The 27,329-nt window shown below is 42.5% G+C and overlaps 1 protein-coding gene across 5 annotated transcripts in view; it reads right to left on the reverse strand.

Annotated features, from left to right (window-relative positions):
- The window catches only part of SLC39A8 (solute carrier family 39 member 8), a 61,856-nt gene that overhangs the window by 422 nt on the left and 34,105 nt on the right, over positions 1–27,329 (reverse strand). For 4 of the 5 annotated variants that reach the window (XR_010831563.1, XR_007164203.2, XR_010831564.1 and 1 more), the window contains 5 exons: positions 9,175–9,336; positions 5,757–5,917; positions 4,520–4,577; positions 2,009–2,135; positions 1,548–1,678 (listed from right to left, as the gene is read on the reverse strand). The gene's annotated coding sequence lies outside the window, so the exon portion shown is untranslated. The remainder of the gene's footprint in view (positions 1–1,547; positions 1,679–2,008; positions 2,136–4,519; positions 4,578–5,756; positions 5,918–9,174; positions 9,337–27,329) is intronic. The other variant, XR_010831565.1, reaches the window with a different exon arrangement.

Raw genomic sequence — 27,329 nt, forward strand, 5'->3', positions numbered from 1 at the left:
ACATTTCTGTATAAACTTTGTATATAAATTTGTCTTTCATAATACTAATAATTGTACTCCATCTTAAGTTTAAAGAATTATGTTCAAAGTGAAGCTAATTTCTAAAGTCAAACTGTATAAATTAAAAATGTAAATCAGTACTAATTATATACTACCGCATTAAAGTGATTACAAGAAGTGTGTTTAAAGGAAACTGTGCTTTGTTTAATAAGTTGCCTAAGATAAATGATACCCAGAATGGAACAAAAAAACCTCTCTATTGCATTTACACATTATAAATAAAGGAATAAACTACAATTAATGGGTATAATAGCCTGCGTTCACACAGTGCTATATTCCAACATTTAAGTGAACATGTGATGATACAAGGAGGATGCAAGAAGGCTCGCTTATACACAAAAAAGGAGAAAAAGATCACATATGCAACTTGCAGAGGGTAAAAGAATACTTTAAATTTCAGATAAGCAGTAGCTTAAAGAGACATCTCCCCCCTTCATTATCCGAGCTTTGTGAAAACAGTCCTAAAATACAGGTAAGCATAGTGTTGTCCAAAGAAGCCCCACAGAGATCAGTCTTTGCTAGTCCATTAGTAGTATGTTGTTCACTGACATCTTTAGGAACCGGAGCTGGTCATAGCGAGCCTCCCCTCAAGCTCTCAGTACTCTGAATCTCTGCTTCACATGTACTAAGAGACGCTTGCACTTACACTTCAGTTAGGAAAAACTGAAAACTCCTTTATAATCAGAAACCTTGAAAATATGCACAAATCTTGCTCCCGAACTACCTGTTAATTTGGAAGGGGGGGGGGGGGGGGGGGGGAGGCGGGATTTGATGTTCAGGCTTATGAGCACTGAGGGTCACATTTCCTCAATTTCAATAACTCATTGTGCCAAGACCCATTACAAATAAAAATAAGCCAGAGACAATATTGGGATTTTATAATAATGAGAGAACCTTGTACAGGAGAGTTAGCGTCCACATATGGTTTTAGGCTAATTAAAATTCTATTTTAAATGGGCTGATTAAACATTTTCAGGAAATTATCTATTCTCTGGGGAAACCTCCCATTTCTGTTAGAAACACTCCCACAAATACTGCAGATGTATTGCTATGAAGTTATAAATATTCAGTGACTGCTGTATTAATGTGGCAACACAGCTTTGTATTCCATACAAAGGCTTCTCTCGAGCTATTTGAGCCAGAGCAAAGTCCTTGAAATGTATAATGTCTCCCAGATCTGGAAATAGAGTCAGTGCCTGCGAACTGAGGGACTTGAGATTTTCAGGCTTTATAGGGGCAGAACTCTGAGGTTTTAGACTTAACTGGCCATGTAGAAAAGGACTGGGCAAAATTATTTGAAAATCTAGATGTGTATAAGGCGATACTTTTTCTTTTAAGAAATTCCCCATCCTCCCACCCCCCCCCAAAAAGCATATATTCTTATAAACCGAGCTAGTCAGTGTGTCCCCTGGCAATCATTCCCAAGGAGGCCAAATATACACTGAAGAAAATAATACAAATCACGAACAATTTCTTCAACTGGGTACCTGGAGTTTGCTTCTGTAGTGAAGGCGATGACAGGACCTTTCCAGGGTCAGTCCTCACGGACCTCCAGGCCGGATCCAGCTCCTCTCTGGGCTGCCAGGTGAGAGGCAGTGGCCCAGCGACTCATTTGCCTCTGTAAGAGGGCACCATGAAAATGGTGCGATTTCAGGTCAATAGTAAGAAACTAACAAAACTAGAACTTTCAAAAAACAGAGCACAGAAACTTACATCAAGGAAATGTTTTAGGCTTACTAAGGGTGTGTGCGTGTTTGTCTCTCTAACAATTTAGCAACTGTTCCAGATCCAAACTAGAAGCCAGCAATTCCCCCAGAGTTCTATGCACAAGTATTCTATGTAAAAGTGTTCTATGTACAAGTATTTAGATCTATGACGGGTGGTACATGATACTCCACAATCTTCAACCCAGGGTGGTTTAGGCTAACCCATAAACAAAGCAACTCACGTTCTCTGTTTTTGCTGCTTCACTCACGTGCCCAGGTGCACCAAGTACAGCAGGTATGACAGGTAGGTTCCTGTTCCAAGCCTAGCTTCAGCTCCAGTTGGGAATACAACCAGGGAATTCCCTTTTGCTAAAAGTTTAAGCACAGAAGAAACGATCATTACATAGTAATAAGAGCAAAGAAGTTTATGGAAATACAAAGGCCAAAGTCAGCCCTCAAAAAAAAAAACAAGCACAAGCCCCAGCAACATCAGTGAGATTTAAAAAACAAAAAGCTTCAGGAATCCTTGAACAGGACGGACAGCAGAAGACAGTCAGAGCCCCCTCATATTTTTAATCAATGCAGCATTCTCTTAGTAGGGAATTTTCACAAGCAAGCTTTAGCCACTGAAGACACTGACAAATTTCAGGCTAGCCCTTCCAGCCAACACAAACTCTTTTCTTCTTTTTCAGTCTCCCCACAGTTTCCTGAGGCTGTATCATTCTTTCAGGCAGCAAGTGCACACAGCATTTGACAGGCACAATGTCTCACTGTTGCACAACAGAAGTATAATAATAGTAAATATTTAAAACAGCTAAAGCTGTCACTGGAACAACTTTAATCTTGAGCCCTGATGTGCAAAAAGCAATAGTATTTCCAGCTCCTGCAGCTGGGACGGCTACTTTTGCCACTGTCACAGAAGTACTGCTATCCTACAGAGTGCAGACTAGTCTCAAAAGGATCCAAGAAATCAATGGGGAAGACACACAGTGCCACTTTAGTGAAGAAATACTTGCAGCACCAGAGATTTGCTTGCCTTTATCACTCTGATCTTCAACTGAGGGAGTATTTGACACAAATAGTCCAATGTCTCCTCTGACTGCTGGTATTTTAATGTAGAAGAGAAAAAAAACTCAGTATCTTTCATGTCCTATATCTCAGATCAATTGGTGCTGGTGTACAAAATCTTTTTTTTCTTTTTTCTTTTGTTTAAATTGTATGTAATTCATGATAATGTGGCTTCTATGGTATGAAATTCCAAGCAACAAGTTGAAAACAGGGCTTTTGTTCATTTGGGTTTTGTTTGAATTCCCCCCCACCCCTGCTCTGAGGCAGACAGCTGAGGCCTGAGAGCAGGAATGAAGGGATGGGACAGATGCTTCCCCCCCACCTCCTTCAAAGAAAATTTCTGAATTTTGGTGTAGTTAATTATGTGTAAGCTACAAGTAAAATTATTGTACTTCTTCAAAAATAAAAGCATATGTTCCCTTCTCCTCTCTTGTGTTCACACTGTTTGCTGCTGCAGGATTTCCATGTGCTTCCCAAGGTGTGTCACAAAGCTTCAGAAAAGTTTATAAGCAGACATTCTGCAGAAAGTCCTGAAGTTTTGCTAACCAAATGTGCATTACCGAGAGGAAACAGCAACAAGTCTCACTTCAGCACTGCATGAACAATTAAGTAAACCATGAAAAGCCTAGCTGACACAAGATCCCTGTTGTAGGTGCTCTACAACGTTATCAAAATTGTAAGCTAAAAGATTCACTAACTGACCAACCAGCAAACCACCACCACTCTACCCCTCCAGCTATCAGCACATATTCCATTGATAATCCATGATAATCCATTCCAAAATGAGTATTTTAAACCTGGTAACATTGAAGAGAAAGCAAGCACCACAGGCAAGTTCAGTGACTGCAGTTACCAGCAAGCCACAGCTCATGTCAGGCTGCTGACCTCAAAGGGTACACGGACGGTTCTGCCTGGATGAGCCTTGTTACAGGGGAGGTTGCACAGAATTGTCAATGCTCAAATACTTTCCACTTTTTGCTGAGGCAACTCACGGTTCAGACGTAGCTGGTTGTCCTTGAGGGTGCAGTATGCCCTTGCTGGATGCTATGAAAAAATATTTGTAGTGCAACAACAATAGTGTAATATACAGCAGAATAAGAATTAAACTGATGTTCTGCCTTCATGTTATTAAAGAACCTACAGTCCTTGCAGGAATTTAAGTGATGCGGGAGATTCATTTCAGTCCTGGTAGGAAATCGCTCCTGTGACAAGAGCAGGAGCCAAATGACAAGACCTACCCTGACATTCCTCGAGGGGGTGTTAATGCAGGGAGGCAGGACCATGCAGACCGACTGCTCATCCCCTTCATTCGCCGTGACCAACATTGGGCCTGACAAGCTTCAGCATCACGGAAGCGACCCTGAAGTGAATCACTCCAGAAGCAGGCCCCAAGCCACCCAGAAGCGAGGCAGGGGGACGTGCTCTGTCTCGCACCACTCTAGGCACATCAGGCTGTAGTAACTGAAACCAAGAACTGCATGAGAAGGGCAGGAAAGAGCTGAATGGAGACAGAAGATTGTCCCAGGGAAGTGGCAGTCACCTTGGGCTGGACTGCTACGACAAGGAAGTGGAAGGCCTAATCCAGCATTGCTGCCAGCTGTCAACAGTGGCGACAAAAGCTTGGATGAGCCTCTTCTTACAGAAAACGACACCCAGGAGCAGAGCACCCAGGTCTCAGTGCTCACCTCTGCAAAGACCCTGTAGCACACGGACAGCAGGCGTTCAACACGGGCAGCAAAACCACTGGAAGAGAGCACCAGAATTAAAAAGTAAAAAATGCATATATTAGCTGCAGTTGTTTGCAGATGCACGTTAAATAAGAAACATGCTCATACAGGATATGTAAGCCACATTAGTTGTCTGAACAGATAAAACCATGCATGGAGAACTTTTACCAGTAAAAAAATTTATTGTAGCCATCTATACAGATCACCTACCTGGTGATACACAAAGAAGGGGAAAAAGAAAAAGCCAAAAGGTGAAAAAACACAAATGTGGCTGGGTTTTGTTTTGCTTTGTTTGTTTTTAAATCTGCCAGTATTCACGTTCATAAATTACAATACCAAGGTGACTCTTCGTGAACCAGCAGGCTCACTCCGGGCACAAGGCAGGCCAGAACATTTCACCCCAGGGCACTGACCTGCAGAGCTGGACCCAAAATCAGCTCTGATCCTGGACACCCAAGGCACTCAGACGAGCTTGTGAAAGCTGTTGGAAATGGATACCTGAAAGTGTGGCATGTGGCACGCAACACTGCAGTATCACAGCCTCTTTACACACATGGGGGTGCTTCAGGGCACCCTCCCTACCTCCCCTGTGCCACAGAGCTGTCCTGAAGCCAACTGCAATACAAATGGCAGGGCGCTCCAGCATGATAAAATTCAAGAGCCGTGCAAGAACCAGTGGTTATGCCACGAATGCAAGCTGCAGCCTAGCCTGCCGTTCCCCACCTGCCTTCAACCAGAGAAGCAAATACCAGAAGCTGGCTAGCTGCAAAATGGAGCCCACGTTGGCTGTCATGGTCACAGCACATGAAGGCAGTGTGGAGACACACCCTGCTCTGGTGGAAGGAGATGGAGAAAGAGAAATGGTTAGGCAAGGGGTAAATTGCAGCACTAGTGCAAGGGGGGAGCCTTTGTCTGCCTTTGTCAAAGTGTGCCCTCAAAAAGCCCATCACAGCCAATACAGCCACCAACCTACGTTAGTCTTAGATTTTAAGGTGGATTCAGTCAATCTGTGGTACCAGAGCTCTGGTAAGCAAGGCTGACCGAAAAGTGGCGATACCAAAGAAACTTCCACCTCAGCTCTGCAGAGGGTTCTTCTCTACTTGATCCATCTAACAGCTTTTACCTTGCCGTTACGCCATACCTTAACTTGCCTCAATTTATTAAAACGAGGCTAAATCACACCAGCATAACTCACCTCTTGTGGTAAAACAACTGAGGTATTTTTCTATTTCAGCATTACATGCCTGGGGTAGGAGTAGAAAGAAAGGGAAGAAGGAGGAGGCAACATTCTTCTGTTCTGATCGTTTCTGTGCCATTTGAGCTCTGTCACATCATTTCTTATTTTCTCCTGCCCACCTAAAGTAGAAGTTTACAAGATGTGAACATTGCAAAACAAGTCTTGGAGAAAAGATGCATAATAAAATTCCTCAGGCGGGGGTATTTATTATCTGGATACTTTTTGTTAGTATGCCCTGCTAAGTGAGGGTGAACGCTGAACTCACTTGCCATCACACAGTATGCATTACCTTGTTTTTATTATTATTTTCAGAAGTGTTATTAACAACATCCTGCATTCCGACAGTTGATCTGAACACTGGTCCTGTTTCTTTTACCAATTTCACATACTGGATGTCAGATTTGTGTCCAATTGTATGCCTTGCAAAAATACGTAATATAAACAAAACTGCTCACTGGAGGCATTTCAGAGTAAAAGCACGTAGTGTTTGCAAAATTAAGCTGAGATCACGACTCTAACAAAACGAGCTCTCTAAAGTATGGGTTGGTTTCCCCATATAATCTCAGAGAAAGCTACACTTCTGCTTCTGCCATCCCTACGCCAGCAAGCAACAGCTATTTTGAAATAGTAAGTAACACTTCCTACAGCCCGGTGCTGCAAAACACTGACTATTTCGCCTTGTAAGGACAACAGGGGTAGCATTATTTTATCAGAGAAGGTCAGTCAGTCGTTTGGTGGATGCAAGGCAGGCTTCCTTCCCCCTCCTGAATGAGACAAGATGGCTTAACCACTGTGTGAGGCTCAGCGCATAAATATCCCTTGTGCTGGGATCTTCCCTCCCAGTATTCCTTTTCCAGCTCCTCCAGAGCAGTGACCGAGCGGCCATTAGTCCCCAGTTAGGAGCAGGGTTAATTGCATGAAGGTTGAAATACAGTGACAGATTCCTGATGTTTTAAGTGACAGGAAAAAGGTAGCTGCCTGCTTGCAACACAGATGAACTAAGATTTCAGACACAAGATTTGACTCTTCCAAATGCTACGGCCACAGCCACAGCAGTGATGGTGAGCTATCCAGGCCTGACAGTCATTACAGCCCTAAGATTATTAATTGTACAGGGGAACTAGTCCGTAGCTCACCTTTGAATGAGAGATGTCTGACTTGCACCAAATAACCCAGATTAATAGTTAGGATTGCAAAAGCGTGTAATTTCAAGTGTTTATGGTCCTTCTGAAGAAAAGCAGAAGTTTGACCTGCACAGCCCATCTAGCCACTGTCCAAATGAAGTCAAAGCAAAGTCCAACCAAATTATGTACAGTTACGGCAGGCTCCACTTCTCTGAGCTAATTTAAGCAGCCCACTTACATCTCAGCAAGGCAGCAGTACAAAATGCGATGGTGTGCCTGATGAGGCACATGGATTTGGTTGCTCGCAGAAGAACCAGCAGCAGGTTGGAAAGAGGCTGCTTGGCCAAGGGCAGGGCGCTGCTGTAGCTCATTGTCCTGCCCAAAAACTCAAAGGCAACAAAGCAAGCCACAGCCAAGAGTACAAGGCTTCGGGGGGCTTGTTTTGTTCTTTCATTTCCCCACAAGCAGTGGACAGTAGGCGGTTTGGTGTTTTCCACAGGACACCAAATTAGCACAAATGAAAACCAAAGCTAAGGAGATCAGACAGGGCTAGTGCAAGTTCCACAGCCTCACCTACGGGAAAGCAGGCGAACCCCCCAGCCCCAGGAGAAGCCAGACAATAACACTTGTTCCTCTCCTGGTGTTCCTTGCTCCAACGCTTACTGCATCCTTGTGAACAGCTTGGCCTGCCACCCGCTCTTCCCTTGATTCCTCCCATCTCAGCTCAGTACATGCCTGAAGGAAGGAAAGCCAGTAGATATCCTGCCCACGCGCTTCCCTCCCGCTTGGTCGCCGACCCAGCAGGCCATAAAGGACATGTTTTGCTCCACAACATGCCTGCTAACGCAGGCATTGAGCATTTTTGTTCATATTGTTTTGTGTTTATTCCTCCCTTGCTTTTCTACATAACCAGCTACAGCCGAACTACGAGACAAAAGCCATCTCAGTGATGGAAAGGTTCCCTTTTTCCATGAACAGGTCACAGATACCATCAAATTGAACAGGCTAATGAAATGACTGCACGTCTGTTTTGCTTCACTGACCTAATCTGTTTGCTAAACACTTCAGGTTTTAGGGTATCAGAAAATCCCTCAGTCAGTCAGTTGCTCAGTCTCACACAGCCAAGCTCTCCTTATCTAGCAGCTTTCTGTGGAGCAGTAAGTTAAGCGAGATTCCCTGGGCTCACAGGAGCTGCAGCCTACTGGTTCAGGAAATTCAAGCATGCTTTTAAGAGCGCCAGCATCCAAGGTATTTTCCCCACTCCTGAAGAGAGCGTAGAAACAAAACTACACCCAAGACAAAACCAAATCGAATTCAAATGGCTGGGGGAGTAAGGACCTCTCGATCCTCTTCTTGCTTGTATACATCATTGTAAAGAATATATTAAAATGGTGGGTGAGCCAGTTCCAAGCCTTCTCTTTCCACCCACAGCTTTTGTTGCATTTACCTCTGTTCAATCAGTCATTCATGCTCCCTCAGCCACTCGCCCACATCTATTCCTTGCTGACAGCCCAGCTGCACGTATGCATTCAGAACTACAGTAACTGCTTTTGTGATTCTGGTATTGAGAGAAGAAAAGCAGAGGAGAGAGCAGGCTCTGAAAGGCTGTGCAGCATGGGCCGCTGCAGGTTTACATCACACGCTCGTGTAATGTGCCAGTGCTCGAGCTAACTGATGCAAAGCCGCTGAAACAGCCCCCAGGGGCTCTTTGCAAGAGCAAGTACTTGCTAATTTTAGATCGGTGGCAGCCTCAGTAACCATCAAACATGGGAAGTGGAGTTTTCAAAGAAGCTGAAGGCAGCTGAAATTCAGCGAGAATTAGATGCCTGCTTCTTCTCGGCCTGCTTGAAGAGTTCTGCCTTAACAGCCACGGAAAAGGCAGCTCCCCAGTGCAGCCCCCAGGCTGGAGGCAGCCCCACAACGCCTGGGAGCGCAGGGACAGCTCACACTGTCCCTTGCAGGGCCAAATAGGTGCTGCATGCCCAGCAGCAGGCCAACGCAGCTCGTGGCCTCAGCAGCAGCACACAGAGCATGAGCCTCTCACTGCCAGGCCCAGCGACCCGTGCTGAGCAGCTTGTTCTTCTGCCAGCAGTGCTTCCACCCCGGCTGTGGGGATTGCCTTAACAGTGGGTCAGCTACAGCCCGAATGCATGAGCTAGGATGTGCCAACTCTTCTCCTGCTGCATGTTTTCTCTGTGATAGCCCCCATCCCATCACCTGAGACAAAATGGCTCCTGAACCATGACACAGACCAAACCTGGAGACGCTGTTGGTTGCTGCTGGGTCCTCAAGCGAGAGAGCTGACACCACCACGCTTGATCAGACGGGGATGAGAGACATGAGTCAAGCACTGCCTCTTGTGTCACACTGTCCAGCTCTTCTCCCATCTGGAACAGATTTATCCGCCTCTCCCTCTATTCAGAAAGAAAAAAAAAAAAAACATGTCACTAAAAAGAAGGAGGCCTGGACATTCCCCTCACCATGCACTCCACATCATAATAAAGGATCATTACTGAAGAAATTCCATACAACAAAGTTTTAGGAAATGAAACAGTCACCTCCTACAGGCACCATCAGAACTAGGACACCTGGGCACATCCCAACCCACTCTTTTTTCCTCACATTTTTCCAGAAGCATTTGTCCCTCTTCCCCCAGGGTTCAAGACAAGCTACCAGGCTACAGTTTTGCCTCACAAAGCAAAGAGCCCAGCGTGGCCCAGCGGCAAGCTATACAAACGGTCCTGCAAGCAGTATTTCAGGCTCTCAGAAGCCCACTTGATGAACCTGGGTGTTACCAGCATGACATGATATACGCAATAGCAAAGGGAAGACGCAATGTGGCACAGACACAGAGCACAGTAGCAGGAACAGCATAATTCCCTCACTTTATCTTCATTATTTGACAGTTCACCATCTCTTCAGGATGAAACCCACAATCTCTTATCAGCTGATGTGCTCAGCTGATTGCAGTGGCACAGGCTGCAGTAAATTCTCCAGCAAACCAGACTGTAACAACCCCCATTGCTGCTGCAGATTGAAACTGCCATTTTAATCTATTTGGTTTTCGGGTAGGTATGGGTTGCTTATGAACTGTGTCTCGGTGGAGCAGACGGACTGGGTTACAACTCGGCTAGATAACCAGCAGCAAACACAAAAGACTGTATAGCAACAAGATATGCAAACCACGAAAAAATAATTATCAAGGGAAGTCTTTCAGCCCTGAACATGTGAAACCAAGCTTCTAAATTATACAGGCCATTAAATAAATATGCCAGTCTCAAACGTGGTGACTACCTGCTAGGGCTATATCGCAGACTTCACTCTCATTTTAAAAGAAATGAGGAGGAAAGAGAGGGATGCTCTCACTATTCATGCGCCAGCCGGGATTTAGGCCCATTGTCCCAGCGCAGCAGTTACCACCACAGCTTAATTCCGTGTTGCTGTTGTAAGCCACCCACTGCACTTCTCCAGGAGCGTCACCACCCTGCCGCAGGCATATGCACGTAGCACCCAGGAAGGTTTTGTTCTTGTGATTAGAGCTCCTGCAGGGGATGAGGGGGTTAAGCTCTGAGATTCACCCCAAATCTACTCATGGCACTTGGAGCCCGGAGGACAGGGCTGTGCGCTGCCTCCCTCGGGTGGTCTGGCCACAGAGCAGCAACTGAGCCCCGTTCTGGGACACCGAACTCTGGAGGATCAAACACCCACTTGAAAGGAATTAGGGACACAACACCTAGAAGCTCCATGCTGTCTCATAAAACCTGTGCTCATTCAGCCATCCAGCCTTCTCAGGTCTTCCTAGGCAATTAGCAGTTTTCCTCTAACTTCAAAAAGCATAAAGCTGCTAACACAGAAAGCATACATTTCCAAGGCTAAGGCGTAAGACAGCATTATACCACATGCTGGTGTCTTGTCCAGGACAGAGAATACAAGAGAGCTTGAGCAAGGTGCCTAAAAGTTCCCTTTTTGGCTATTTTATCTGAAAATGTTTACTTGTTGTCGAAATGTGTGGTGCTTTTTCAGCTCTACAGCTGGCTGCATTGCAGGGATGGGTGAATTCATGTTACCCGTAACCGCTGCAAGCCTCCTGGAGACTAACTTCACTGTGAAAGGCATCTAGCAAACATAAGACATTTATTAGTAGCAGCAGGGGAAGTAAATAATGGGGGGAACACTCTTCAGATGCTTTAAGATATTTAAATAAATGAGGCTTAAAAGCCATTTATTTTGGAACCACTGTTGCCAATGATTAACATGTCCTAACAACTCAGCCTTGCGATAATCTCTTTGGGCAGACAAAGAAACATTACATTAACCTACACTGTTTGTTCTTAATTTCTAAACTGAATTTTCATTAAGTTACTCTAGGACACAGTAGCCTAGAGGTCCAACATAAATGGAATCGTTTTTTTCAGATATCCACAACCTAAGGATGGCAGGCTTTAAATTAGTACCTTGCATTAAATGGAATGGCTTCTCATTGTACTCACCGCCGAGTGGGATTTAACAGAGCAAAATCAGTAGCTCTGCTAGCAAATTATTTTGTAATTAATCATATTGTCAGAAACACCCTCTGCTTTCTCTTCCCCATATTCAGGCAACTACATGGTAGTGAAACTGGCCGAGACTTGTGTCTCATCATCATCATCTGTGTTGTCGAAGGCCATTTTAATGATTTTATCAGGAAATTTCAGACTTATGAAAGATTCAGGCAGTTTCTTTGGTTTTTGTTTTGTTTTGTTCTTTTATTTTAAACTTACTAAGAAGTTGGGGAGTCAGTGCTCCAGTACTCAGCAGTGGGGTGTGGGGAGAAAGAGGATGGATGATACAAGAAGTCCTCCCAGTCTTAAGGCCTCTAAACTGAAGCCCAGAAAATACATTATAAAGAAATGGAGAAGGTTCAACTCAGCAAATAAAACTGCACTTGTCAGTCCCAACACTGGAGGTGAAAGCATCATTTGTAATTCACATTTTAGCTGATACATTCTTTGCTAGTCTTAGCATTCATCCAGAATCTGACTTCTGCTCTAATATATCCACCCAAAATTCTTTTTAAATTTTGGCAAATTGTTTTTGATCAATAGCATTCTTGCTAATAGCCAACTTTCTACTTGGCGTCACAGCGTACCTTCAGCTTCTTTTCAGATTTGTGCTGTGATGGAGAGCTCCTTCAGTTACAACTCTTCTTCAAAGTGCTTGCAATGCATGCCTAAAATGCAAAACCATGCTACAGACGCTCCCTTGCCAGTCCAGGTCCCAGCTCAGGTAAGTGTGGCAAACCAAACACATTAAATGTAACATTCAACCTACATTAAACATGGGTAGGGTTAATTAAGACCGCTTGGGGCAGCCTGCAAGCACTGATTCCAGAGCTCCAAACAGCTCAGATAATATCCGAGCACCACTGAGGTGTGATGTGTTGATAAAGCAAACCTCTCAGTAAGCCTAGAAAAAAAAAATTGTGACAAGCTTCAGGAGGGCTGAAGTCACAAGGCGACGAGATGCCAGCCTGAGTTCACATTCTTGTATCAGGCACATTTTTCTTTCCAGTTGAAATAAAACATATATTCTGCAGGAGCCTGGATGAGAAACTTGGAAGAAGCATTTAGCAATCACTTTGATTAGTTCAATGAGAAATTCTGCTGAATCTGCAATGGTTGCTAAAGCATCCACAGACATCTATATTGAAGTAAGAAACTGATGGAGGATAAAGGTGAAAACACATTGCTATTTCTAAAAATTTAGTTGTTTCCTCTTTAGATAACATGCTTTAAACTGCCTCCACCTACCCAATCTTCAAATCTGTTGTTCTCTTCCATCTTTTGCACTATGGGATAAGTGTGTAAGACCAGGGGGGTTAAGATCAGAAAGCCAAGTAAGAAAGGATAACACTGGAACATGTGTAAAGATACAGAAAGAATAGAATTGAAAAACCTATTAACTGTACCTTCATAATACAAAAGAGTGAACCCAAAAGGCAAGTTTAAGAAGCAACGGAAAGAAAATACCTATATATTAGCCACTGAAAGTCTTCCCAAAAATATAGCTGAAGCCGAGAATTCCCTTATGTAAAAGGATATTTGACACACATAGTTAATTAGATTTACACATTCATAAAACGTACCTCAGGACATGAGCTAGTCACCGGACTCAGGGAAAAAAAACATCTATAATGGATATTTTATACCTATTTCCATCACAATTCGTGTGTTCTTGCCTATTCTTTACAGCAAACATGAGATTAGCCTCTGGTTCTCTTCCCACCTCACACAGCATACTGACCCCCAGCTAATGGTACCAAAACGCCCCTCATCCTGTTACCACTACTGTACTCTGTTCTCGTTTTATTCTGGAACCAGATGTAGCCAAGAAAACACTTAAATGTAAGGAATCCCAAACATTGTTTAAACTCATCCACAGTTTTATTTATGGTGTACATATTTCAGCCTAATTTCTTAAAGATAAGGGAAACACAGCATTTGTAGTTTTAACTAAAAAAAAAACATACACTGTGAGCCATGGTAATGAACACAAGCATTCATATGCCCTTTTGAAATCCATTGGAAAGTAAGAAGCAACATACGGCTTTGATACCGGTGCTGGGAGTGACATTTTAAAACCAGCAGGAGTTGAGGGCCATAGGTCATCTCCTTCCTCCCGGTACAGCCCTAGCATGAACAGCAAGCTGTTCCTGCTGAACGGGCACCATGGTGGCATTATTCCATGAAGGGCTGCACAGCACCCACCTCTGCACTTTGGAAATAATGCACTGGGTACTAACCAAGAGGAAGTCAAAGAAAAGGCTTAGCAGAGCCCCACAAGCAGATCCCATTCAAAGCAAATCCAGATATGCAGATGGTCAGAAGACACGTACGTTGGGATTTCTTTGCCATCTAACATTTTGCATTATGCCCCAGAAGCAAAAAAAATCAACAAATTATTGCAGTGAAGCAAACTTGTTAAGAGCTACAAGGAGTAGTGCTAACTATTAAGGCTTCAGGTTCTTCCAAATTGACTTTAAGCATTTGTTAAGTGATGCGCTCTTACTCATCCCTCCCAACCTGTTCTCCAGTAGTACATGACTTCGGGAATCTGTACCCATGCCACATATCCCTCAGAATTAAGCAAGTTTGGAAAAGGAATATTTACTAGGAGTAAAATTGCAATTGTGGTTGATACGTTCTGTTTGCTTTGACACTCTTCATCTAGATCCCACTTCCTCCATTAAAACAAAGGGAAACTTTTTATTGTTTTCATTTCAAGAACAGTAGATGGATCCAAATAGCTGTCCTTTATGACAAAACTGTCGTTTCCTTCTACTTCAACTGCTATTAGAGTTTTATTAAGGTTTTGGGGTATTGTGGTATTGTTTGGTTTTTTTTATGATCATGGTTAAAGATGTATACACACACAGGAACTTGACTGATCTTCCAAATAATTTATTATACATAGAATAAGCCACCAAATTAGTGCCATTTATTGTAGTCAGGAAGCATTGAAGAAATTCACTGTTTCACTCTACATCCCCACATTTTCTCAACATCAAGAGGCCTACAAAATCCTCAGTAGGAAGTCAGGTCAGGTCAGTAACCTTACAGCACAGAATCCAGTTCTTTGTATACAAGAATGTGATGCTATTTGTGTAAAGGTGGTTTCAGTAAAACTTGAGGTAATTCATATTCATTTTGTCATCTTTTGATAAAGGGTTGTGGGTTTTTGTTTATTTGTTTTTTAAATGATGCAATATACATGTAGAAATGCATCATCCACCTGCTTTTATAGTCAAGTCCTGTTTGCATGATTTTTGTCATATAAAATTGTTTACCTGTCTCACTCTCACATTTTCTTTTTGTTCCTTCCATTGAGCTTTTGCAACTAGATTATTTCTAGCATATCTGCAGTCCCTGCCTTCTGAATTACCCTGATGTTACGTTTATTACTTATGTCTTATGACAAAATAATATCACTCCTAGAAGACACATTGCAAGCATGTTTTCCTTATAAAGGGCTCTGAAAGCACTAGCTGGTACACACATGAAAGCATCTAAGTGGAACCTTACTTGTAAACCTCTCCATCCTGCATTTTGGATAGTGATTCATAGTTGTGGAGCCTGGCAAAAAAAAATATTGCTGTGATTTTCTTTCTTTTTACTGTTGCATATGAACAGTGAGGCACTGGCATTTTTTTGCTTTTCAAATGAAGGCAACAAGCCAGAAGAATTTGCCTAATTTTAGTGGTGATTATGAACTTCAGTATGAGGTTTGTAAAGGCATTGTACGGCAACATTTGACTTTGACAACAAGGAAATTCAAAAGAGCTCCAGGGACTACCAGGAGGTGTTTCACACTACCTATAGCTGCTTGCTGGAAATGCAGCTCACAGCAAGTGGCTGCTGTGCTTCTCCTAAGCAGACTCACTATTCCTAACTGCTGCTTGAATTGGTGAGGAATCAGGTCTCACCAAGTACAGAGACGATACTATAACCTCTGCCTGCTTCTCCTACGCCCCCTTCCCAGCCCTCTTTTCCAATACTGAATTACTTTTTCCCATTCACTCACCTGTCAATTCAAAACACGGTGCATTTTTGTAGGCACACTTTTCAAAACTTTTTGCGGAGAAGTGGGAGAAAAAAAGCCACCCTACCATTTAACACTATTAGCATGAAATGCTACCTGGATAAGAGGCTTCCACTCCAAAAGCACAGGCACATTCTGTTACTCTACCTCAGGGTTGCTTTGGAAATATGATATAACTAGTTTCACCAATTTCACTGAAAGCAATTGTGCTGCTGCTGTCATAAGTTATTATCTACAGAGAACAGCAATTTAACTTACCCTGAGAAGCAGGAATATCATGTGATAGGATGGAATATGGGCAATATTTATTATAATTTAGAGTCGCATGAAATTGGGGAAAAAAAATCTTAACTATACAGGGTGGTACAGGGGTTTGGTTGATTCCTTGCCATTGGAATTCCTGTCCTTCCCACCCCTTGGAGCCATGCTTTAGGTGAGAAAGAAAGCATATGGTTTCCTTACTTTCCTCTTCTCTTCCTTTTCTTCTTCCATGCCCCAAAAATCAGCTCAGTGAATTGCCAGGGATTACGGAAAGGCAGTTAGGCTGGTTGCAAGAAGAGCTACAGTCCTCATTTTACAAAGAGCTGGGATGTGTTTCTATAGGAATGCTGTATCTGCTACAGCTGTGCATGAACTGAGAAGCCATCTTATTCTTGTGTCCACTCCATAAAGAAAAAAAATATATATTTTTCAGCACGTTCCACTGTGCAAATCAGTGAACAAACATTTCCCATGATATCCTGTCATTACCCTCGGAAGACAAAAAATATCTTGAGGTTCTCTTGAAAAAGCAAAACATCCAACAAGAGCAAAATCAGCCCTGTTGAAATGGTCCAGACCTCAAGTCCACCTTTTCCAGTTCAAAAACCATTCAGCTACTTGTCATTACTGTGTTAGTAAAGGACTCAGAGGGTTCTTCTGGAATAACCTGCCAAAGACATAGATTTATCTTCAACCCTCCTTTAGAAGTTGTTTTATGACCTTAACAAGTGACTAAAGTCTCAGCATCATTCTATAAGTGACATATTTGATATAAAAATAGTTGTTTGTACTACAGAAGCGTTAGTATTGTGATCAGACTATACTAAACAAAGTCAGGGTCCAGACCACGATTATCTGTGCCTAAAGCAGTTTGCAAGGGAGAAAGGAAGTTCTGTAGTCCCATAAGCTACCTTCAGGAAAAAAGGTGAGCAACATGAGAAAGGGAAGCACACCATTTATTTATATAATATAAGCAATAATCAGAACACAGACTATTTCAACAAAAGTAGATATGGACTCCCACAGTATGCTTTATGTTTCTTTGGTTAGAGGCTTAACTTCATTTTCAATATGTATTTGATTTTGCAACCAGTTTGCCTTTTCTTTCACAATTTGTTGTTTCACACAGTAAGAAGCAAGGCCACAGTGGATTTAAAATCAAGCACACCTAATGTCCCATTAGGGGAACCGTCAATCTCTCTGCAGAGGAAGCATAACCGATAGTAAATTTTATTCAGTGTAAAGATCCCTGACCAGAAACACAGGAAAATGCCTTTATCATATGGATGTGCCTCACTTGTTTGAGATTAGAGCTTTAAATGAAAGCAACCTGTTTGGAGGGGAACAAAGGATATTAGGAATGAAACATATAGGTGAGACAACGCTCCTTGAATTGAACATTTGTATCTTTAAGGCATCTGCTGACTGCAAACCCTGGCACAGAGGTAGGCAGAGCACTCCTTGGTGCTATGTAGCCCAGGGTGCAACCATCTCCCATCGAGATTCAGAGCCCTTCAGCCAAAGCCACAGTACTTGCTGTGTGCCAGCTCTTACCCAGCAGTAACCGAGAAACAAGTGATCTTTCATTTGCCAAGCAGTAAAACCCACACAGAATAATTACCAAGCAACAGCCAACGTGCTGCAAATCTAAAGTTGTTTCACAGCCATCCTCTCAGCGGCAGGAGATTTGCTGGCTGTGTTTCAGAGATTTGGACCAGCCTGGATCCGGAAGATGCCACGTCACAGTACAAGCACTGGTCTCAAAGAAAAGTTCTTCTCCCTGCTTGCTAGGCACCCCTGAGCAAAAGGGGAGTAGGAATGAAAGACTTGAAACCAAATTCCTCATAGTTCTCATTCACAGCATCTTTGCCTCTGTGTGTTAGCTCATGGCACCATGACCACTGAAAACAGCACCACCACCCTAGTTTGCAGTCTAGGACTGGGTTGTCTACACAGCTCTGCTCAAAGGGAAAGGTATCCAACTCTGGTAAGGTTATCAGGGAGTAAACCTTGATAACCTTAACCTTGATTACTCCACAACCTGCTTCAAGCACCGCGACCCACAGTATTTAGTATCCTTTCAAAAAGCAAGGTCATACAGTAGAAGACGATGCTTTGAAAAGCTGTCTAAACTAGCTTGGATGAAGAATGACAGTCGGAATACTGTGAGAATATAGCTGATTCCCCAGCAGCATAGCTCTTGGCATGGCTCCAACAGGTTTGCTCACTGCTGTCCACGTTTGTTCTAGGAAACAGTATGGACCTGTCTGGGGTGACATTCAGCCCAGCCTTCCTCACACAGCCAAATAAGAGCACAAGACAGAAAAATAAGAGTACGGGATACCCCAACTGGCTTTTAACAAGGACTTTACTGAAGACAGAGTCCCCATGTCAAACTTTCTTATCAAGAAAGGCGCTATACTTGGTAAATGACTTTGTTCTGAACGCTTAGGAACTGGAGAGGGGAATTTCATACACTTTCATACACTAGTTATGATTTAAAGTCATCCTGTCGCCATTGGGTCTGAGTCATGCCAGACAGGGATGGGAACATAGTGACTGAATCTACTGCTGTAGGGATCAACAGGTTTAAATACCTCTGATACAAACCACAGCTGCCATAAAAAGCCAAATTAGTTCATTCAACAGCATATTGTTGCCTTATGTAAAGCTATAGGATGCAAAACTATTGCCTACCAGCAATCTCCCATCACTTCTTCCCCAACCTACTTACTCTCCTCCACATGAGGATTCTTCAGTCTGAATAGCTGTAAATAAAATACAACCATAACGGATGATAAACTGAAGTCTTCAACACCTTCACTTGGATTTTTATAGGGAATGGTTCGCTTCAGTGTTCAAAAGTTCTTTGTGCCACAGTTGCCAAGAAATTATTAGTTTTGAGAGCCAAATTAACCTTTAGTCTAATGAAACTGAATCTACCAACACTGCTTGTTGGTGAGCCAAATTATTCAAAAAAATCTGTCTGTAACAAGTGCTAACTTATGCCCTGTTACTACAAAACATGGACTAACTTGTGGCAGACATCACTCCCAAATTTATTCTAACTGAAGGCAGCTCAGGCTAAAAAAAAATGTAGATTTGGGGTTGTACAGGCTCAGGGCGTTGGGACACTCAGCCCCTTTTCCACTTGCAGCTCGGCACATCTAACACACACACACACAGAGTCATACTGGAGTTTTTAATCCACTGAAATTGAAAGGAGCACTATTCCTCTCACTACTTGATTCACCAAATTTCTAGCAGCATATGAGAAAAAAAAAGTCTTAAAAACTGTCCAGATTTAAGCAAAATGTTTTTGTTTTTAACCAGGACATACAACTACATGTGCATTAACACTGCTCCCACATTCCTCATAGTAGTGAATTACAAAGTGCTTTCCTTGCTTTCCCAAGCCCATTTCTTATTTTATCTCTTGATTTTTATTCTCTCTTCCACACTTTCCTCTCTCAATTACAACTTTAGACATTAGAGGGAAAAAAAGTCACAATGAATCAGATGGTCGGTCCAGGAGGTGCGATACTCTATTCAGTACTATGTCAGACTGGAACATCACTCGGAAACAACGCTGCGTTGCGGGCCAGCTGAAATAAAACCTGATTAAGCCTTTAGAACAGCCACTTCCTTGACTCCACGATGGATTTCACTGCCATACACCACAGGAAAGACTAAGAGACTACCAGCAGCGATTGCTACATGTGTGTTTGGAATAGGGGGCACTTCTTGCTGGTGGCAGCAGCAGATGCTGCAGAAAACACAGTGCTCACTACAGCAGTTGGTCTGTAGAAACTGTTTATACACAGAAGTCAGCTGGCTACCCAGGCAAGAAACTTCACTCATAGCATAACTCCTCATTAGGCTCAGGAAGAGACTAGTAAAATAGGTTAAGTTTATGCATTTGTCCTGGGAGAAAGTATTAATCCCTCAAGATTCACATTTGGATTATATTTTCAACTGACTGCTTCTCAAGCAACAAATTCTTCTAAATTTTCAAGGTGGTGAGCAGTTAAGCAACACAGTTAAGTTAACCTAAAAGTAGCAAGGTCTGACTGAAGGCACGTGCAGTGCCAGGTTCAATTTAATCTCATGCTGAAAAGGTTTCCCTGATTTCAAAGTTTACACGTTTTGACCCTTTCAGTAACTCTGGCCAGAAACTTCAGTTTAAAACAAGTGCAGCGTCATGTAGTGCCAATAGCTTCCCTAGTTTCCTCACCAAGAATCACACAGCTAGATTTTTAATTTCAGATTCTTGCAGACACAGTCTGTGAATTAGCATTCACTGAAGTCAAAAGGCAAAGTTTGCTGGGAACGTTCATGGGATCACGTCAGATAACCTATGCACATGGAAAGACTATGATGAGCTAGGAAGGCAGTTTCTCAAGCACTGGTCCAAGATGTGTTTCTTACAGGAGTGTAAAAGCAGGTTAGTTTTAGTAATTCTCCCTTGATTTCTATGAAGTCAAAAACTGGGTATTCTGTATATTTTTTGAGAGGTTAAAGGCATAGGTGAGAAACCTGAAATGATTATGGCATAAGGGAATGAAGACATGGATAAGAATTTCTGCACGTGTGCAGTTAAGGAAAATATCGAGTCTTACAGTTCATGATTCAGCAACCCTTTCTAAATAACCTGTTGTACATTCAGTGTGACCTCTCAAAATAGGTTTTAGATAAACTAGACCTTAGAGCAGCAGGATAGTGTGCGCCTGCAATCCGTAAGAACCTTCCACTCACCTCTACAAGAGCAAAATGAATTTTGAATAAGCCTTCTTGTTTATCATACAGATGCATACTGTTTACTTATTTAGAAGTCTGTTCTCTCCCCTTCCTGCCTAGATAGGTACTAAGGAACTGCTGCACTCCTTTAATACAGCTGGAATATTTGAAGCACGAACCAGAAGATAATATTGCACATACTGTTTTGTTAGGTGTTTTATGATAGATTATACTCATTAAACCTGTGATTACTGTTTGCATTTATTGTGTTCCAAAGAAGGATTACAAAACAATTACCAATCCTACAGACCTGCTAGAAGGCTTAATTGCAGATTTGCTGTATCCGCACCACAAATTAAAAAGCAGCAAGTTACATTCTTTAGGCAAAATTAAGGTTTGCCCACACATACATGCAGATTTTTTTTTCTAGATCCTGTATTTTACCATACTTTATTATACAGTCCTGATATATAAAAGTGCCTTTTTTTCTATACTCTACACTATGCTTCAGGAATTAGAAAAGGAGAAATAAATGCAGCTGTACAAGAGTTTTAAATTATTTACTGTAGCAATAGTCATTGCTAGTGGTGCCTCCACTTATTTGAGCAGTCTTCTTTAACTTATTGGTAGACTGAAGATCAAAGTCCATCCAAGTATTTCTGCTAAGTTTTCTAAGGCTTGCGCAGAATGATTTGGCTGCATGGTGTCCAATTACAGAAGTCAAAACACTTATAATCATACAAAAAAAAACTTAAAGGCCATGGCAACATGGAGTCTGAAGAAAGGGATGAGAGCAGAAATTAAAAACAAACAAACATGCACCATCTTTTCTCCAGTAGCTAAGAACATGTCTTCTACATGTCAGTAAAGTTCAGGCATTGTCAGTTTTCTTCCTTCTGAAGGTTGATGCTATTTATGCAGCACTTCAAAGGAATTTTACTTCAATTCAGCTCAAACTGTGATTTCCTCCCACCTAATCGGAGCAAAAATGCTTCAGATTTGCAAGAAATTTCAAGCTTTTCCTCCCTAGCATAACGAACTTCCTGAAACATCCATGTCACATGAAAAGTACAGACACAACCGAGCTAGCCAGGTAGGAACTCACGGGGCTTATTTGAAAGGAGCTGCTCAGCAAAGGCTTTGCAATCCTGTCACTTCTCCTACGTCGAACAATCCAGCTCTAAAGCCGTGCTGCATGGCAATCTCTCTCAGTCATCGCAAGTGAGCACCCACCGGCAGCCCCGAAACCAATTCTCTGTTACAAACTGTGTGCACAAAGCAGGGATGTGCCAGAAGGGAATTACGGTAGGCCAGCATTGCACTGCACGCGCGCGTTGTAAGAGCAAGCAGCATGAGCAGCCAGGCCTTGCTTTGCACCCTAAAACTCCCTCAGCATTTTTCCACCACGGTCCCCTGCAGTTAGCTTCTTTCAGTGTCTCAATGGTCTGCTGCCCTGGACCGTGGGATAATTTTTTCCGTTGAAGAAAGCAGCTAACCACTAGCAACTGGTTTGCTACCTCGCTATTCAAATGTGCAATTATACAAGCTATAAATAAGCAGGTTTTGTGCAACAGGAGCCATATAACAGCAGTGCAGCTATGCTGAGACAGAAAGTGACACAGGTAACAACTGCTAAGTATCCGACAGCTCACGGACCTGGTTTTGCCTTCCAATAACCTAAAGCACCTTCCGAGTCCTGTAGTCTATCTCTTGCTATTAATTCTCTCACAATAGAGGGGAAGATCATTTCCAAACACCAGGAACAGCCAGCATGTATATGCACCCAATATCTGCAGGCTACCAAATGAAAAACTGTTTTCTCTGTCGTATCTAGCCATTGTTTTAATTGCTGGCAAATTCCCTGCTCAAATTTTGCAAGGTGGTGCAAATTACAACAACAAATCCATTTTCAGTTATTTCCAAAGGGTATTTTTCAAGAGTGCCTTAACAGGAGCTCATCATACCTGTGAGGATAATGAATTTCTGTTTCAGTATGTGATTTCCTTTAGAAGTGAGCAGACAGTCACTAAAGATGGAATTTGCCAAGGGAAGAAGGAAAGTGGCCTTTACCTCACAGCCCCGTGGAGACAGCAGTCGGACAAGAAGGATGAAGAACACTGCTCTGATCCACAAAATCCCTCAGCCTCAGTTTACAAAACACACTTGTGACTAAGAACTGGGGTGGTGCAGTTGAGAGGAAGGTGTTAGGTGTTTTCTCCATTACCGGCAGTATTTATAGGAGGGACACCACAAAACTTCACAACAGCTTTGAGACTGAGGCTGATTTAAGCCAACTGAGGAGCTCTCCTCCCCTCAGCCTGTATATTATGCACAGTTGTGTAATCAGCATTAACTTTCTATAAAATATCTCATATGTAAATCCAAACCAAGCAGATGTTGCAGACACTAACCAGGTATTTCAGTGGCAATTCTGCCATGAAATGCTGCCAGCAGCACTAAAGGCAATGAAAACACTAAGGAAATTACAAAAGCAGCAGCTGATCTGTAACACAGACAAGCATTATTCTTTGTTAGTAGCAAAGATGGGAAAATCGCAAAGAGGAAGTTCAAGACTAAGAAACTCATTTCTCCAGCCACTAATAGCAGCCAGGCAAGATCAGAAGGGCTTCAACCACAGTTGATAACAGCTCCTTGCCTCTTGACCTCTTTTGGAAACCACAACTGAATGGCCAACTGTGGGAGAAAAAAAAATCCATAGTATCGCGCTGCATTTCCTATGCTACTGAGCTGGAGACTGTCTCACGAGCAGGGAATTTTCACCTTGAGTTTACCAAAGGAAGACCGAGAGCTAAATGAATCAGTTTGCCATCATAAGCAAAATTTGGTTCTTTACTTTCCCTGTTGCTACTGGGTTATAGGGAACATTATCACTGGACTTGCCTTTCAAAAACACACCTTGGTATTTGAGAAGAACACCTGGATGCTCCTATCCAGGAAGAGCTTTAGGACAGACATCTTGAATAGAAAAAAATCCCTAAAATGTTCCTGTCATTCCTCTCAACTACATTTGGGCTTCTGAAGACTCCATTATTTGCGTGCCCATACCACAGACAAGAATTTCATGAGCTTCAGCTGGCACCAAGAAGTTACAGCACATGGTACTGTTGCCTGACCTAAAAATTCATTCCCATGGTGGATGAAGTTTTTTAATCTTAATTCCAAGCAAAAAGCACATGGTTCAAATTTAAGAATAAACTGTTGACTTCAACAAAACTTTTTGTACCAATGCTGAGATCAAACAGTTCCCACAGAGGGAACAAACCAATAAATAGTGAACAAAAATATGGGTTGAATTTACCAAAGGGGGAAGTGACATTAGCAGCTTAAGGGTACCAGAATGCAAAGTCATACTACATCTGTCTTCAGCAAGAGGTTGCCTGTTCCAGTTTTCTCTGCTCCCATTTATTTTGCAAAATTTCAGTACAGCTTTGGGAGCTAATAAGGAAAAGAAAGGCAGGTTGCAATATTTTTGTTAGGCTTAAGTACCGAATTGATGTCATATGGCTGAGCTTCACCATATCCTCAGTTCATTCTGTAGGAAAGCATGGTTGCACCCAGCTGCAAAAGAGGAAGAGTTGTCACTTCGTACCCACAGCCTCCCCCCCACCCAAAAAAAAAAAAAAAAACAACTAGCCCAAGCAACTACGAGCATACCAGCAGCAAACGAGCAGTCAAATGTCTCCCTGCTTTGAGCTTCCAGTGTCTGCGAGACTCTACACCATTCTTCCAACTAGCTGTCTCTACAATCAATTGGTACAGACTTTAAAAGAGAGTTTGAGCTCTCAGCTGGGAGTACTGCAGTCTAATGTTGTCTGCTCTATTTCGGTCCAGACTGCCTTTTCAGGTCCCTTATCACAAATCTCCCAGTGCACAAATCTTTGCTGGGATCTGAGCTTTCTGTTTTATCCCACAGCTTATAAGTCGTGCTCATCACTTCCTCACCTACCCACTGCTGTGTGATTCGGCACGCATTTCTCCCACACCTGCATTCCCACTAGCATTTAGTATCTCAGCTCAGTGCTTAGAAGCTGCTCTGACCTGCTGCCCACGCACGCAAACCTGGCCAGGCTGTGCTGCCAAGGGCTTGGCTCATCACACTGTCCCAGTCAGTCTGCAAATGTTGACAGCCACTCGCAAAGTCTGGGCCTCCAACTTTGTTTTACTTAGAAAGGGCATCACAGAGATCTGGTCTACTCTGTGAACAGGAGGTGTTCAAGGAAGCCAACAGAAATTGCTGTAGAAGATACACCATGTATATTCTTACAGGTCCTGCAGGAGACACCTTAATCCCAGCCTTCAACTTAAACATGTGGATTTTTACCTTGACTGGATTCATCTATGAAATATCCTGGTAATGTTCCTGTTAGCAGGGCCATATAATTTCCACTGACCATGATATGAACCAAAGCATCAGTCTGGAGATGGACCTACACAGATCAGACATCCTTACAATTTTGTTCAGCCAGATAGGATTTCTGCAGCTGTCTATTCATGGGGAGAGTGTTTCTATATTCTGTTTACCTTATTTGAAAGAATTGAAAGCTTAAAAATTCAGCCTAAGCTAATCATTTTACTTGCATGACTAGATAGTTGCCACCTTGTCAAGTTGGAACTAGGAAAGACACTTCTAGTTAGTTTGCCAGGAAAATTAATGTTAATAGCAGCAGTCAGCCATGCCAAATCCTTGTGAGATGACCCAAGATTTAGTTAGGACTGCTCACTGAACATCGGGTTCTGACTTGCGGAACTGTGCCACATCTGCGGAAAGGAATATCCTGCCTGGAGTAGCTAGGAAGAGCTGTAGGAAGTCAGATTTGTGAATTTCAACAGACAATTGTTGATACTCACTACCTACCGAGAGTAACACAGAAGCAAAGCATTGTTCTACCTCCAAGGTTTGAAACGCTTTCCCTCGCCTCATGTATTTTTGAAGAATAGACAGCAAATAGCTCTGCTGCCCCTATATGAGTCACGAACAGCCTCCCCAGACACCGGCCTCGGTGTTGTCAGGCCTGGGGGTCACAAGTAGATCTGAGGCAAGTAGACACCAATGTGCTTTTATTTCCATGGTGAGAACAGAGTGGCAATTTGATCTCACCCAAGATGACTATTCATTTTTGAAGTGGTTTATAAACATTAACAGTTTGCAATTAGCAATGCTCTCAGTTGATAGACAAGATGGACCATTACTGCCATTTGAGGGAGGCAGGGGAAATGGAGAACTAAAGGGAAAAGGTAGATTTAAGTGATCCACACAAAACCACAGCAGCAGCTAAAGAAAACTAAGTTGGACTTTCAGACCCATCTTGAAAACCTCATTCTGCCTTTGTCTAAAAGCCCACAAATCTGCAAGCTGCATCACAAACCGCCACGTGGACCCACCACTGCGATTTCAGAAGTAGCATAGCCATATTCATATGAATTCATACTCCATTTAAGTAGGCACTGAACATGTTATCACACAAATACAGCCAGCCTCATTCTGGACACATGCTGTTGCAGACCCAGGGAACTTGGACATCTCTGTACTGTGTTCCCCAATGACTCCATTCAGGGATTACTACAAGCTGATCGAAATATTTATCTGTAGTCAGCAAGTCACACAGTCTTACTCCTTAACCCCATATTTTTCAGAAGAGAACAAAAAGAACTTGTTGAAATTGTTAAATTTAAATGTTATGTATGATCTTCTGCATAGCAGTCAACATACCACATACACGTTGATGAATTTTGCTTATACCGCTTCTGACAGACAGTAAGTTTTTGTCTTACAGATCAAAAGCACAAAGCAGAGAACTTTCAACATTCCTTGCTTCCCCCATCTTAAACACAGTATATTCCTTACTTTTCCTTTTCTTCTTTTAATTAATTTTGAATGATTTGCTTCCCCCTTCCCTTAGTAGCGAGCATAGAGGAAGTGATCAAAATTGGTTCCTACACCTTCACCTCCAAGAAGATCCACCCTCATTCATTAAAAGTAAGCAAAAATGCTAACATTAAAAGGGACCTAGCTGTTTAAGATATCAGGCACCCTTCAATGCCCACAGCCTCCAGGGGCTTAGAACCCCACAGAAAACACTCAGCAGCTTAAAGAATATCATCCTCATTAGAAAAGCATTAAAAACAAAACCAAAGGGGGGAAAAAAAGAGAAAAAAAAAAAACACCACCACAGTTTGGACACCTAACAGAACAGAACCATTTAAAAGAGAAAGAATGACATTTTAGTAAAATTTTGTATTCCCAGATGAAAGCAACCAAGAGAACTCATTAACACTTCTCAGAAATCACAGTTCACACACCCTTAAAAATAACAAGCCCCAACAGCAAAACAAAGATAGGAATTTGTAAGCTATAAACAATTTGCTTTAATTGGCTCAGGCAGAGCAGCATGTCAACCCCGCTATTTCACTTACCATTCCTGAGACAGCTCAAGCAGCAAACGGGCTGCATTACATGCACACAGCCCGTGCTCTGCTGAGTAACTCTGCCCTGCACCAGGTACAGCCGTAGCAAGCACGGTAACAGAGCAGGGCCTGGAAATCTGAGGAACTGAGCCCTTACTGAAATGATGGTATGCATATCCTAAGGAAAACCAATTCACACCAGCAGTTTGAAGCTAGAGCTTTAAGAAAAGGCCAGTTTTTAATGAACATCCTAGTCCACTATATATATATATATATATAAAGTGCTTGGGGCTTGTTTGTTTAATAGCTGCATACCACTAAAGCTATTATGCTTAGTTAGACAGTTGTCTGCAGCTCACAAATAGCATATACAGTAGCAATAATAATAGTGCCTGCTTCTGCACAA

This window comes from Anser cygnoides, chromosome 4 (assembly GCF_040182565.1).
Source record: "Anser cygnoides isolate HZ-2024a breed goose chromosome 4, Taihu_goose_T2T_genome, whole genome shotgun sequence".
Lineage (NCBI taxonomy): Eukaryota > Metazoa > Chordata > Aves > Anseriformes > Anatidae > Anser > Anser cygnoides.